A 12,256-nucleotide genomic window follows, 5' to 3' on the forward strand; every position below is an offset into this window, starting at 1 on the left:
CATGCCTATAAGATCACTCTCAAGACTTGCACCAAATCATGCCTATAAGATCACTCTCAAGACTTGCACCAAAACCATGCCTATAAGATCACTCTCAAGACTTGCATCACAACCATGCCTATAAGATCACTCTCAAGACTTGCACCAAACCATGTCTATAAGATCACTCTCAAGACTTGCATCACAACCATGCCTATAAGATCACTCTCAAGACTTGCACCAAATCATGCCTATAAGATCACTCTCAAGACTTGCACCAAAACCATGCCTATAAGATCACTCTCAAGACTTGCATCACAACCATGCCTATAAGATCACTCTCAAGACTTGCACCAAACCATGTCTATAAGATCACTCTCAAGACTTGCATCACAACCATGCCTATAAGATCACTCTCAAGACTTGCACCAAATCATGCCTATAAGATCACTCTCAAGACTTGCACCAAAACCATGCCTATAAGATCACTCTCAAGACTTGCATCACAACCATGCCTATAAGATCACTCTCAAGACTTGCACCAAACCATGTCTATAAGATCACTCTCAAGACTTGCATCACAACCATGCCTATAAGATCACTCTCAAGACTTGCACCAAATCATGCCTATAAGATCACTCTCAAGACTTGCACCAAAACCATGCCTATAAGATCACTCTCAAGACTTGCATCACAACCATGCCTATAAGATCACTCTCAAGACTTGCACCAAACCATGTCTATAAGATCACTCTCAAGACTTGCACCAAACCATGTCTATAAGATCACTCTCAAGACTTGCATCACAACCATGCCTATAAGATCACTCTCAAGACTTGCACCAAATCATGCCTATAAGATCACTCTCAAGACTTGCACCAAACCATGTCTATAAGATCACTCTCAAGACTTGCACCAAACCATGTCTATAAGATCACTCTCAAGACTTGCATCACAACCATGCCTATAAGATCACTCTCAAGACTTGCACCAAATCATGCCTATAAGATCACTCTCAAGACTTGCACCAAACCATGTCTATAAGATCACTCTCAAGACTTGCATCACAACCATGCCTATAAGATCACTCTCAAGACTTGCACCAAATCATGCCTATAAGATCACTCTCAAGACTTGCATCACAACCATGCCTATAAGATCACTCTCAAGACTTGCACCAAAACCATGCCTATAAGATCACTCTCAAGACTTGCATCACAACCATGCTTATAAGATCACTCTCAAGACTTGCACCAAAACCATGCTTATAAGATCACTCTCAAGACTTGCACCAAAACCATGCCTATAAGATCACTCTCAAGACTTGCACCCAAACCATGCCAATAAGTTAGATAACGTGATTTGCGAAAATGAGTCTTCTTATTAAGGAGAATTGATGAAGTTTTTGTTTCTAGTGTTTAGTTTCATTCTTCATCGATCTCAATAATATTCTGTGTACAAGCATTTATTTTAAATTTAACCTGTATATATTCACTGTATAAAAGCAACTGTTACGTGCCACCTTTTTATGAGATGATAATTAGTTCTTATTAGGTTACCCATTAATATTGTAACGTGCTCCACCCCGGGGTTAATTTCCCAGCGCAAGCTCCCTTATATTTAGAGAATTTCTTCCTGTTTCGATGGTTCGGCAATCCTCAAACTGAGACTTTGAATTGGTTGCAATAGTATAATGTACTGGTAGTACATAGTACGTCGTCTGATAACAGACGAAATCTCTGTAGAAATAATGGCTTCTTATACTAGCTACTTATCTGTGAGGAAATTATTTATCTAAGTATATAAACAACATAAAATCTGAATGAGAAAAATAGAGGATTTATTTTAGTCTTAACATGTCAATAAACAATTCAATATAATAGAATTCACGTATTCTCTTCCTAGTCAATAAATAAATTAGTGTAACAGAACCTACATATGCTTTTATAATGTTCATAGGGGTGACATTAAAATCCCAATACAAACGGATTCAGATAGATAGAATTAACAGGCGAAACGGGTGACCATTTCTTTTACGATAAAAATATAAAGTCATACAAATGTACTGAAATAGCGTTATGGAGGCCCTATATCCCTACGTAAGAGTACTTAACACTTTATCTTCGGCTTTGATTTTCCTTACTACATAAATTTACTATTAAATTTTATATTGCAGAAATGAATGTATATTTTCTAATATGATTATTTCTACTTAATTTCTACTTAGAGAATGATAGCATTCCCTATCACTTTTGGAAGCCGATTATATATTGCAGTTGCACACGAATCCGATGCCGGTTGAAGGGAAACTGACTGGTTTGTGCGACACCCGTATTTGTAACCTTCGGTTACACTACACAGTGTAACACTCCGCCAAAATAGTACATATTGTTAACAAGTATTTAAGACTTAATAAATGGTAAATATCGTTAAATTATTGAGATATAGAACAAACATTAAATGCTAATTATATTATTACAATCTTAATCGCAAACGTATGGTCAAACACTAAAATCCTTGTGTCACACGTATAAACAGTAAACATTGGCCTCCAAACAAGTTGGTGGTGCGGGAAAATTAGAACATGCATCATCCTAATGCGTTCTCCTCACAGGTGAAGGTAAGTACATTATTTTCTTGTTGAGCATAACTTATTCTACGTAAAAACTAGTTATATCAACGGTTTATTGGTGTTCAATAATGATTGCATACACCGCGTAGTGGAAACCTGAGGTGCCTCCAATACGTAAATTGCCTCCAAAACAAAGATGGCGGACATCGTGAAATACATTGAACGTTGTACATAATATCAATCATTCAGAACATTTGTTTTGTAATACATCGAACTTAACATAGTCTCAGAATATCCATCTGTATATGAAACTAGTATATTTGTATTCATGTAAAATTCGTAACAATATATAACTATACATCAGATACTGTCCGTTAAATATTTGACAAATGTTACCTTGATAATACATATCGCAAATAGTACTCGTCTAATTCAATATTATGACATGTGTGGTGTAATGGGTGCTCATGTTGGGGTAGTACCTCTGGTGGAGTAGCATTCGTACACGCTTGGGGGTAACTTGTCCACCTTTGGTCCCCACTTGGCGCTCAGCTGTTTCATGTGACTCCAAGAAGTTGTAGCATGCACAACGGATACACCACGGGCAATGGCTTCGACGGGCCGGCTTAACCAGGTTAAGGATAACCGACTGGTCTCATATCCTCTGTGAGTTAGGGATTCTCACCCACTGCATACGAAGACTAAACCCGGTGGACTTCGCGAAGGAATTTTCAGCTGCACACCGGGCAGGAAGGCGGGCCCATCAAAGCAATTTTGAGCGATAATAGCATGGCAATACACGTAGGATGCATTGGTCATCCACTGCATACAGTCTCAATTCCAGCCGTCATGACTACGTCTTGTAGCTGGACACAATGGGGCCTGGACGAGAGAGTGAGGCGGACGTAGCACAACTCTCCCTTACTTTAGTCCAATTCACCCGCAAATCATGTATGTCTTCACCCATGCCCAAGTCCTGCGGCGATGGGCGACTTACGACGCGGCAGATGTGGATGCAAAGGCAGCCGTAGTGGCTGACCTGCACACAGGCGGCTCAGGCCATATGGCCGTCTTCCATTGATCTGAAGCAGAAATGGATATCGGCAGCCGTCTGAGAGATTAAGCAGACCCCTTCAGGATATCGTCACTGTCAATGGCCACAAACTCAAAAATGTAGACTGGTTCACATACCTCGGTAGCACCCTTTTAACAAGCAGTCCTCATAGACGATGAGGTCAACATCAAGACTGCCAAAGCCAGCGTAGCATTTAGCAGACACCGCTCAAATGTATGGGATAGGGAGGACACAAGCTTGCCACCAAACTCAAAATCTACGCAGTAGTTGTTCTCCAAACTCTCCTATATGCTTGCGAGACCTGTACAGTGTATGGCCGCCATGTTAAAAAACTGAACCACTTCCATATGAGCTCCCTGAGAAAACTACGGAAAATCAGATGTCAGGACAAGGTACCGAACACAGATGTGCTTACTCAGGCCGGCATGATAAGCATCCACGCTATGGTGTACAAGGCACAACACCAATGTGCTGGACATGTTGTCCGCATGCCAGTAGAACGCCTACGTAAGAAGGTCTTCTGTGGATAGCTACAGCAAGGAAAGAGATCTCACTGTGATCAAAGCAAGAGGTACAATACCACCACCCTCAAGGCCTCGTTGAGGAACTTATGCAATGACCCTGACAGCTGGGAGAGTGTCGCTGCTGATAGACCTGCTTGACGCAGTCAAGTCAATGCCGGTGCGGCAGCCTTTGAACAGAAACGACTGGTGGACGCAGCTGAGAAACGTAATCTGCGCAAATGCCAAGAACAGCAGTTCCGCATCTCTCAGTCAGCAACCTGTATATCCATGTCCCCACTGCAACAGACTCTTCCGGCCCTGAATCGGACAGATCAGCCATCTCCGGACTCACTCCCAGTGAATCGATTACATTGAATGGTCATCATCGACACCGATAGACGAACATCATCATGACATTCTTTACCCATGGTTCTGCGAGTTCAAGTTATGGAATGATAAACATGTTTATTAGCTTTGGCATATACTGTATTTTGTATTTGTATTCGACAAATGCAGTTATTAATATTAAACAGTACGTGTTTAATGGATTATGTGAATTAAAATACCAACAAAATGGATAATTAGAAAATTAAAAGAAAATGTTGAATCATTGCTAGTTTTTAAGAACAGAATAGAAAATATACAAGTAGTCCTATTGTATCTAACATGTAAAAGAGTAACGAATATAAAACAATCCCTATACAATTGCATGTACATTAAATGCATTTAGTTCTTCTTTCATTAGTAATAAATCGTGCTTTAAAAAACAACAACAGTATTTTTTATGTTCAAATAAGTTAAACATATGTTTCAAAATTGACTAAAACACTCAGAAATGTATTGGCATTATTTATATATTTGTCTCTCCTTCCATCTTTGTCTCTCCTTCCATGTTGTGGGTATTACTTTATATCTTTGTCTCTCCTTCCATATGTGGGTATTTCTTTTTATCTTTGTCCCTCCTTCCATATGTGGGTATTACTTTATATCCTTGTCTATCCTTCCATCTGGGGATATTACTTTATATATATGTCTCTCCTTCCATCTGTGGGTATTACGTTTCTACAAGAATGATACTGAATCAACAATTTTTTTAAAAATAATCAACATTTAATTTATGATAAGGTAAATTGAACTGAATTACAATTAAAAGTCATTGTCAGTCTTGTTTCTTTATAAATAGATACCTGTACGGTCGGTTATTGTTTACAACAAAACGTCATAATTTTCTCAGAAGTAACACATCTATATAATAAGTTGCAGAGACGATTGCCTTCAACACATATGCATAAACAGTAACTGAAGTCAAGTTCTACATAATGACTGATAAAATGTCCTGCTACAGCCCAGCAAGAAATATGTTTACGTTTATTTACAAGACGTATGACTTGCATTTTAAACACTGAAATAGCATGTTAATACCTCGGTATAAGTGCATGAACAAAATATGGGCCATGCATAATTTTTTTTTTTGCTTAATTAACATCAACGATCGGGCTTTTTATAAAAGGACCCTGATCCCATGAATGATACTTGAAATTTTAGTTCTAAATATCTCTTTTAAGTTAACAGTAAGACAACATTATATGAAGCTCAAAGGAATCTGTTTATCAGTTCGACAAGCTTCGTTTTGAAGAAAGTCCGAAAGAAATCTCTACGTGAACAAGGCTTAAATATATGTGATATGAGTTCTCAATTGATACAACTCATATGCTTGGACAAAATATGTATTATATATTTCTTAATGAGAAATTGATATCGTTACAGCGGCGATAGATGTTTTGGAATTACTCTATTCCCATTTAGGAAATATGTATACCCTGGTGTATGTTATCCAGACTTGCATTTCCATAGTTAGGTCTATTTAATTGTTCTCTCTCTCTCTCTCTCTCTCTCTCTCTCTCTCTGTACAGACCTTAGCAATGCAAGATTTTTGCCCATCTTGCATACATAGTAAGAAAAAACTATTGATTCAGTAAAAACTGTCCAAGTACCGATTTAAGTCTTATCACAATTATAATGGAGAAATCGTGGATAGACGATTGCTGACTGGAAACCGAAACTATGTTCCAATCGCAATGTGCTTGTATTGTTTGCAAACCTTCGGATGCGACATATTTCGTGCTTTAACGCATTAATAAACAAACGGATTACAAGATATGTACATGTGAACTCTTAATTCATAAAATCTTTAAAAGTGTTAAGGCCTGAAGTATGTCTGACACGACGCTCTGTGGTGTTTCTACAGTATCCCTACCACATCTATATTCATCATGTTAATCAGATAAAAAAAAACTGTGTTAAAGAAAATAAAATCTCATCATTTTTGTATGAAATCAGTCATAATACACATATATATGTAAAAAAGAAATTTGTAAAAGGCCTTTATCTTAAACTTGTGATACAAATTTGCGGAACTAGTTTCATCCACGTTATAATGCAGCCCACTGATCGAGAAAAAGAAATCCATGTAAATAGAGAGTATAAACCTGAAAACAATTAATCTAACAAAAGGAAAATCGATACTTTTTAGCAGATGTACGGAAATGTTTTACTCCTGACAATACGATGTTTCCACTTCACTCCTGACATATTTACTTCACTCAAAACAATTAGGCAGTAGATTTTTACATTTCGAAGAAAGAAGTGTTCATGTTGGGATCCCTCGTGTGTTGTGATACATCGACTTACGCACTTGTCTGCAAAGCTCAGTTTTCACATGCGTTGCTTTTTTATTCCTATCTTTTCACTGAAGTAAGTAATTTTATTTGCATCTTTGTAATGAAGTAAGCAATTTATTTGTATCTTTGCACTGAAGTAAATAATTTTATTTTATTCTTTGCACTGAAGTAAGCAATTTTATTTGTATCTTTGCACTGAAATAAACAAGTTTATTTGCATCTTTGCAAATGTAGTAGGCAGATTTTATTTGTATCTTTGCACTGAAGCAAGCAATTTTATTTATATCTTTGCACTGAAATAAACAAGGTTATTTGTATCTTTGCACTAAGTAAGCAATTTAATTTGTACCTTTCCACTGACGTAAGCAATTATATTTTTATATTTCCACTGAAGTAAGCAGCTTTATTAATCTTTCCACTTTAGTAAGCAATCTTATTTGTATATTTGCTCTGAAGTAAACAATTTTATTTTAATTTTGCACTGAAGTAAGCACTGTTATTTGAATTTGTCCAGTGAAAAATATATATGTAGCGATGGCTATCATTTCATATGAATTACATATTAATCATCATTTGTCTTGAACAGTTAATTATGTACCACGAAATACAGGCTGCATTACGTACCATGAGATACAAATTGAATTATATACCATGAGATACAAACTGAATTACCTACCATGAGATACAATTTGAATTATATACCATGAGATACAAACTAAAATACGTACCATGAGATACAAACTGAATTATATACCATGAGATACAAACTGAATTACGTACCATGAGATACAAACTGAATTACCTGTCATGATATACATATTGAATTGTAGGATATGGGATATAAATTGAAATACAAATTGAATTACGTACCATGAGATACATATTAAATTGTAGGATATGGGATATAAATTGAACTATATACTATGAAATACAAATTGAATTAGGTACCATCAGATATAAATTAAATTATATAACATGAGATACAAATTGAATGATATGCCATGTGATACAAATTGATCTATGTAACATGAGATGAAAAATTTAATAAATCTTTTGAAATGGACTTTCGATGCATTGTGCTTTGACATACCATTTTAGATTACTCCACTTTCCAGATAAATGATGGTGCCTCATAGGAATAACTTTCACTATATTCCAGTGGCTCTTATTGATTGTGTATCAGCAGTCGTCATCACACCTTATTCACATAGTTCTTATTGAGTGCGTATCAGCAGTCGTCATCACACTATATTCCAATAGTTCTTTTTGACTGTGTATCAGCAGTCGTCATAACACCTTATTCAGATAGTTCTTATTGCGTGCGTATCAGCAGTCGTCATAACACCATATTCACGTGGTTCTTATTGATTATGTATCAGCAGTCGTCATAACACCATATTCACGTGGTTCTTATTGATTGTGTATCAGCAGTCGTCATCACACCATATTCCATTGGTTCTAATTGATTGTGTATCAGCAGTTATCACACCATATTCCATTGGTTCTAATTGATTGTGTATCAGCAGTTATCACACCATATTCCATTGGTTCTAATTGATTGTGTATCAGCAGTTATCACACCATATTCCATTGGTTCTAATTGATTGTGTATCAGCAGTTATCACACTATATTCCATTGGTTCTAACTGATTGTGTATCAGCAGTTATCACACCATATTCCATTGGTTCTTATTGATTGTGTATCAGCAGTCGTCATCACACCATATTCCATTGGTTCTAATTGATTGTGTATCAGCAGTTATCACACCATATTCCATTGGTTCTAATTGATTGTGTATCAGCAGTTATCACACCATATTCCATTGGTTCTAATTGATTGTGTATCAGCAGTTATCACACCATATTCAAATGGCTCTTATTACTTGTGTATCGCAGACTTTATCACACCATCTGGCTCGATTTCACAGCTTATTTTAGTGTTATTGACAGAGGCATTTCAACAAAATGTTTCCTAATTATATTTGCAGCTGTTATTATTACTTTTTGTAATAGGCTTTCAGATTAATGGCTGCTAAAAAAATGTCTCGCTTTGTTCAAGATACAAATTACTCATTACAATGGTTTATTGCGGCAAGCTAGAATATGCATTGTACATCAAGATACGATTTACTCGTTACAATGGTATATTGCGGCAGACTAGAATATGCATTGTACATTAAGACACAATTTGCTCGTTACAATGGTTTAAACAATGCAGACTAGAATATGCATTGTGCATCAAGATACAATTTACTCGTTACAATGGTTTATTGCGGCAGACTAGAATATGCATTGTACATCAAGATACAATGTACTTGTTACAATGGCTTTTCGCGGAAGATTAGAATATGCATTGTACATCAAGATACAATGTACTCGTTACAATGGCTTTTTGCGGAAGACTAGAATATGCATTGTACATCAAGATACGAAGTACTCCTTGCAATAGCTTTTTTCGGCAAGCTAGAATATACATTATACATCAAGATACAATTTACTCGTTACAGTGGTTTATTTCGGCAGACTAGAATATGCATTGTACGTCAAGATACAATGTACTTGTTACAATGGCTTTTTGCGGATGACTAGAATATGCACTGTACATCAAGATACAATGTATTCGTTACAATGGCATTTTGCAGAAGACTAGAATATGCATTGTACACCAAGATACAATGTACTCGTTACAATGGCTTTTTGCGGAAGACTAGAATATGCATTTTACATCAAGATACAATGTATTCGGTACAATGTTTTTTTGCAGAAGACTAGAATATGCATTGTACACCAAGATACAATGTACTCGTTACAATGGCTTTTTGCGGAAGACTAGAATATGCATTGTACATCAAGATACGAAGTACTCCCTGCAATGGCTTTTTGCGGCAAACTAGAATATGCATTGTACATCAAGATACAATTTACTCGTTACAGTGGTTTATTGCGGCAGACTAGAATATACATTGTACATCAAGATACAATGTACTCGTTACAATGGCTTTTTGCGGATGACTAGAATATGCATTGTACATCAAGAAACAATGTATTCGTTACAATGGCTTTTTGCAGAAGACTAGAATATGCATTGTACATCAAGAAACAATGTACTCGTTACAATGGCATTTTGCGGGAGACTAGAATATGCATTGTACATCAAGATACAATGTACTCGTTACAATGGCATTTTGCGGAAGACTAGAATATGCATTGTACATCAAGATACAATGTATTCGGTATAAAGGCTTTTTTGCGGCAGACTAGAATATACATTGTACACCAGGATACAATGTACTCTTTACAATGTTTATTACTTGCGGAAGACTAGACTATGCATTGTACATCACGATACAATGTACTCGTTAAAATGGCTTTTTGCGGAAGACTAGAATATGCATTGTACATCAACAAACAATGTATTCGTTACAATGGCCTTTTGCAGAAGACTAGATAATGCATTGTACATCAAGATACAATGTACTCGTTACAATGGTTTATTACGGCAGACCAGAATATGCATTGTACATGGTTGGTAAGCTGAACGGTCTGCTCGAATAGGAATTTTTCCGTTTCAATAAATGTTTCAAAAAGATTAATTATAGGTTATCTTTTTTATGCATATTAAATCATCAAATAAACAGCATAATAATGAAATTGTATTGAATAATTGCATTTCCGTTTACATAAAATATTATATCAAAGAGCTAAACTGAAGAAAACAAGATGAAACATAAATGTTATACATAATTCTGGATAGACGTCCAGTGAGAGTTGCCAATACCGCATAAGCTGTCTATAACATCTCAACGAAGAAAATACAGAGATAAATGGTATTCGTCCTTCTTATATGACAAGTAAGAATGAGTAATAAAGTTTTTAATATATAGTTTTCTTTTATATTAAAAAATTAGTTGTTAAGATTAATAGGCCTGTGTTAGATCTATTACATAAACCCATTGATAAACAAGATGTGTCGCACGTCACTTGTCAGATTCCATTTTGTATGATATTTCCGCATGAAGCTATTGAGTATATTATCCGATGCATAATATGTGGCGATATTTCCCAAGTCATCCACTTTGAAAGCTTTAATATTCTGTACCGCGGCGTTGGTTGAGACAAGATGATACTTTATTAAACGTGTCTCTAAGATTTTGTATATTTTAGTTAGTTTGGTGATAATTTGCATATAATAGGATTTCATGTCAATAAAACACGTCATAATGTTATCTTTATGATCGAGCAATCAACTACTAAAATCAATGTTAATATCAATTGACGATGTCTTTCAAATGAAGCTGTAGACTTGAATAATCTTAAGGAATCCTTGTAAATGAAATATCCTCATAAACGTTTGAGTTTACTGAGCGAATCAGTAACAATTGCAATATGTGAATAGCAGCTAAGTCCCTTAATATGACATCTCTATAAAGAGTTATTCTCCAACAAACGTTTAATTGCAATGGCAAAAACGATATAATGATCATGGACTGGATTGTACTTAGTAATATCCCAGCTATATCACCATAATGAATCTCGTAGTTTAGACTACAGACGGAAATGTTTGATACTAAACGGATGTTTCTTTAAAACAGAGCGGTGTATTTGAATAAACATGTGGTATATATATACTTACATAAATAGGCAAAGACCAGATTTATTGTATATATTGTAACCGTGATTTCGTCAAAATATACACAAAAATCTGGTCTTTGCTTATTTTTTCCTGTCGGTATCAACATAATACATAATTCCGACTGCCTAGTCTCCACAGTGACTGTACATAGCCATCTGATGACTCCAAACATTCATAACCAGTGTTCAAGATAAAGGCCAGTAAATACTCTGCCAGGACGAATTTATTCCATAGGTGGCAATATAATACTTTTAGTTGATGAATTAATGAAAAATATCACAAAATCAGTAAAATATGTCATATTCAAAGGTGTGATTTTAAGTTATACTGCTAGTAAAATTGAATTCTTTAAATATTGTTTTCACTTTTTTCAACTGTTTTCGATTTAGTATCCTTTATATTTCAAGCGGAATATGAATGAGAAAATCCAATGGGAGATATTTAATACCACGCATATGCGCAAACCATCAAATGGCTGGTGAACAGCTATAATACGATTTTTGTTTAGCTAACGAGCAATGATCTGCCAGCTAAACCTCTGTCCAAACTAAGATACTTTGAGACATTTTAAAAGATACTAATAGCTGTCTTTTCAAATTATTAACAACTTTTTACTGCTATAATTTTCCTCTTTCATAGCTACAATGAATAGAAAGAGGATGCTTCGCATCCATTAATTATATGCGCATGCCCATTCTTCCTCCAGTGACTTCCGCACTAAACACGATGATCATTGATTTAACGATAGTATTTGTCTCGACAGGAAATGATACAATGTGATAGTGCTATGTTGTAGGTGAAGGCTTTTATTAA

This window comes from Sinohyriopsis cumingii, chromosome 14 (genome assembly GCF_028554795.1).
Source record: "Sinohyriopsis cumingii isolate HCF-2022 chromosome 14, ASM2855479v2, whole genome shotgun sequence".
NCBI lineage: Eukaryota > Metazoa > Mollusca > Bivalvia > Unionida > Unionidae > Sinohyriopsis > Sinohyriopsis cumingii.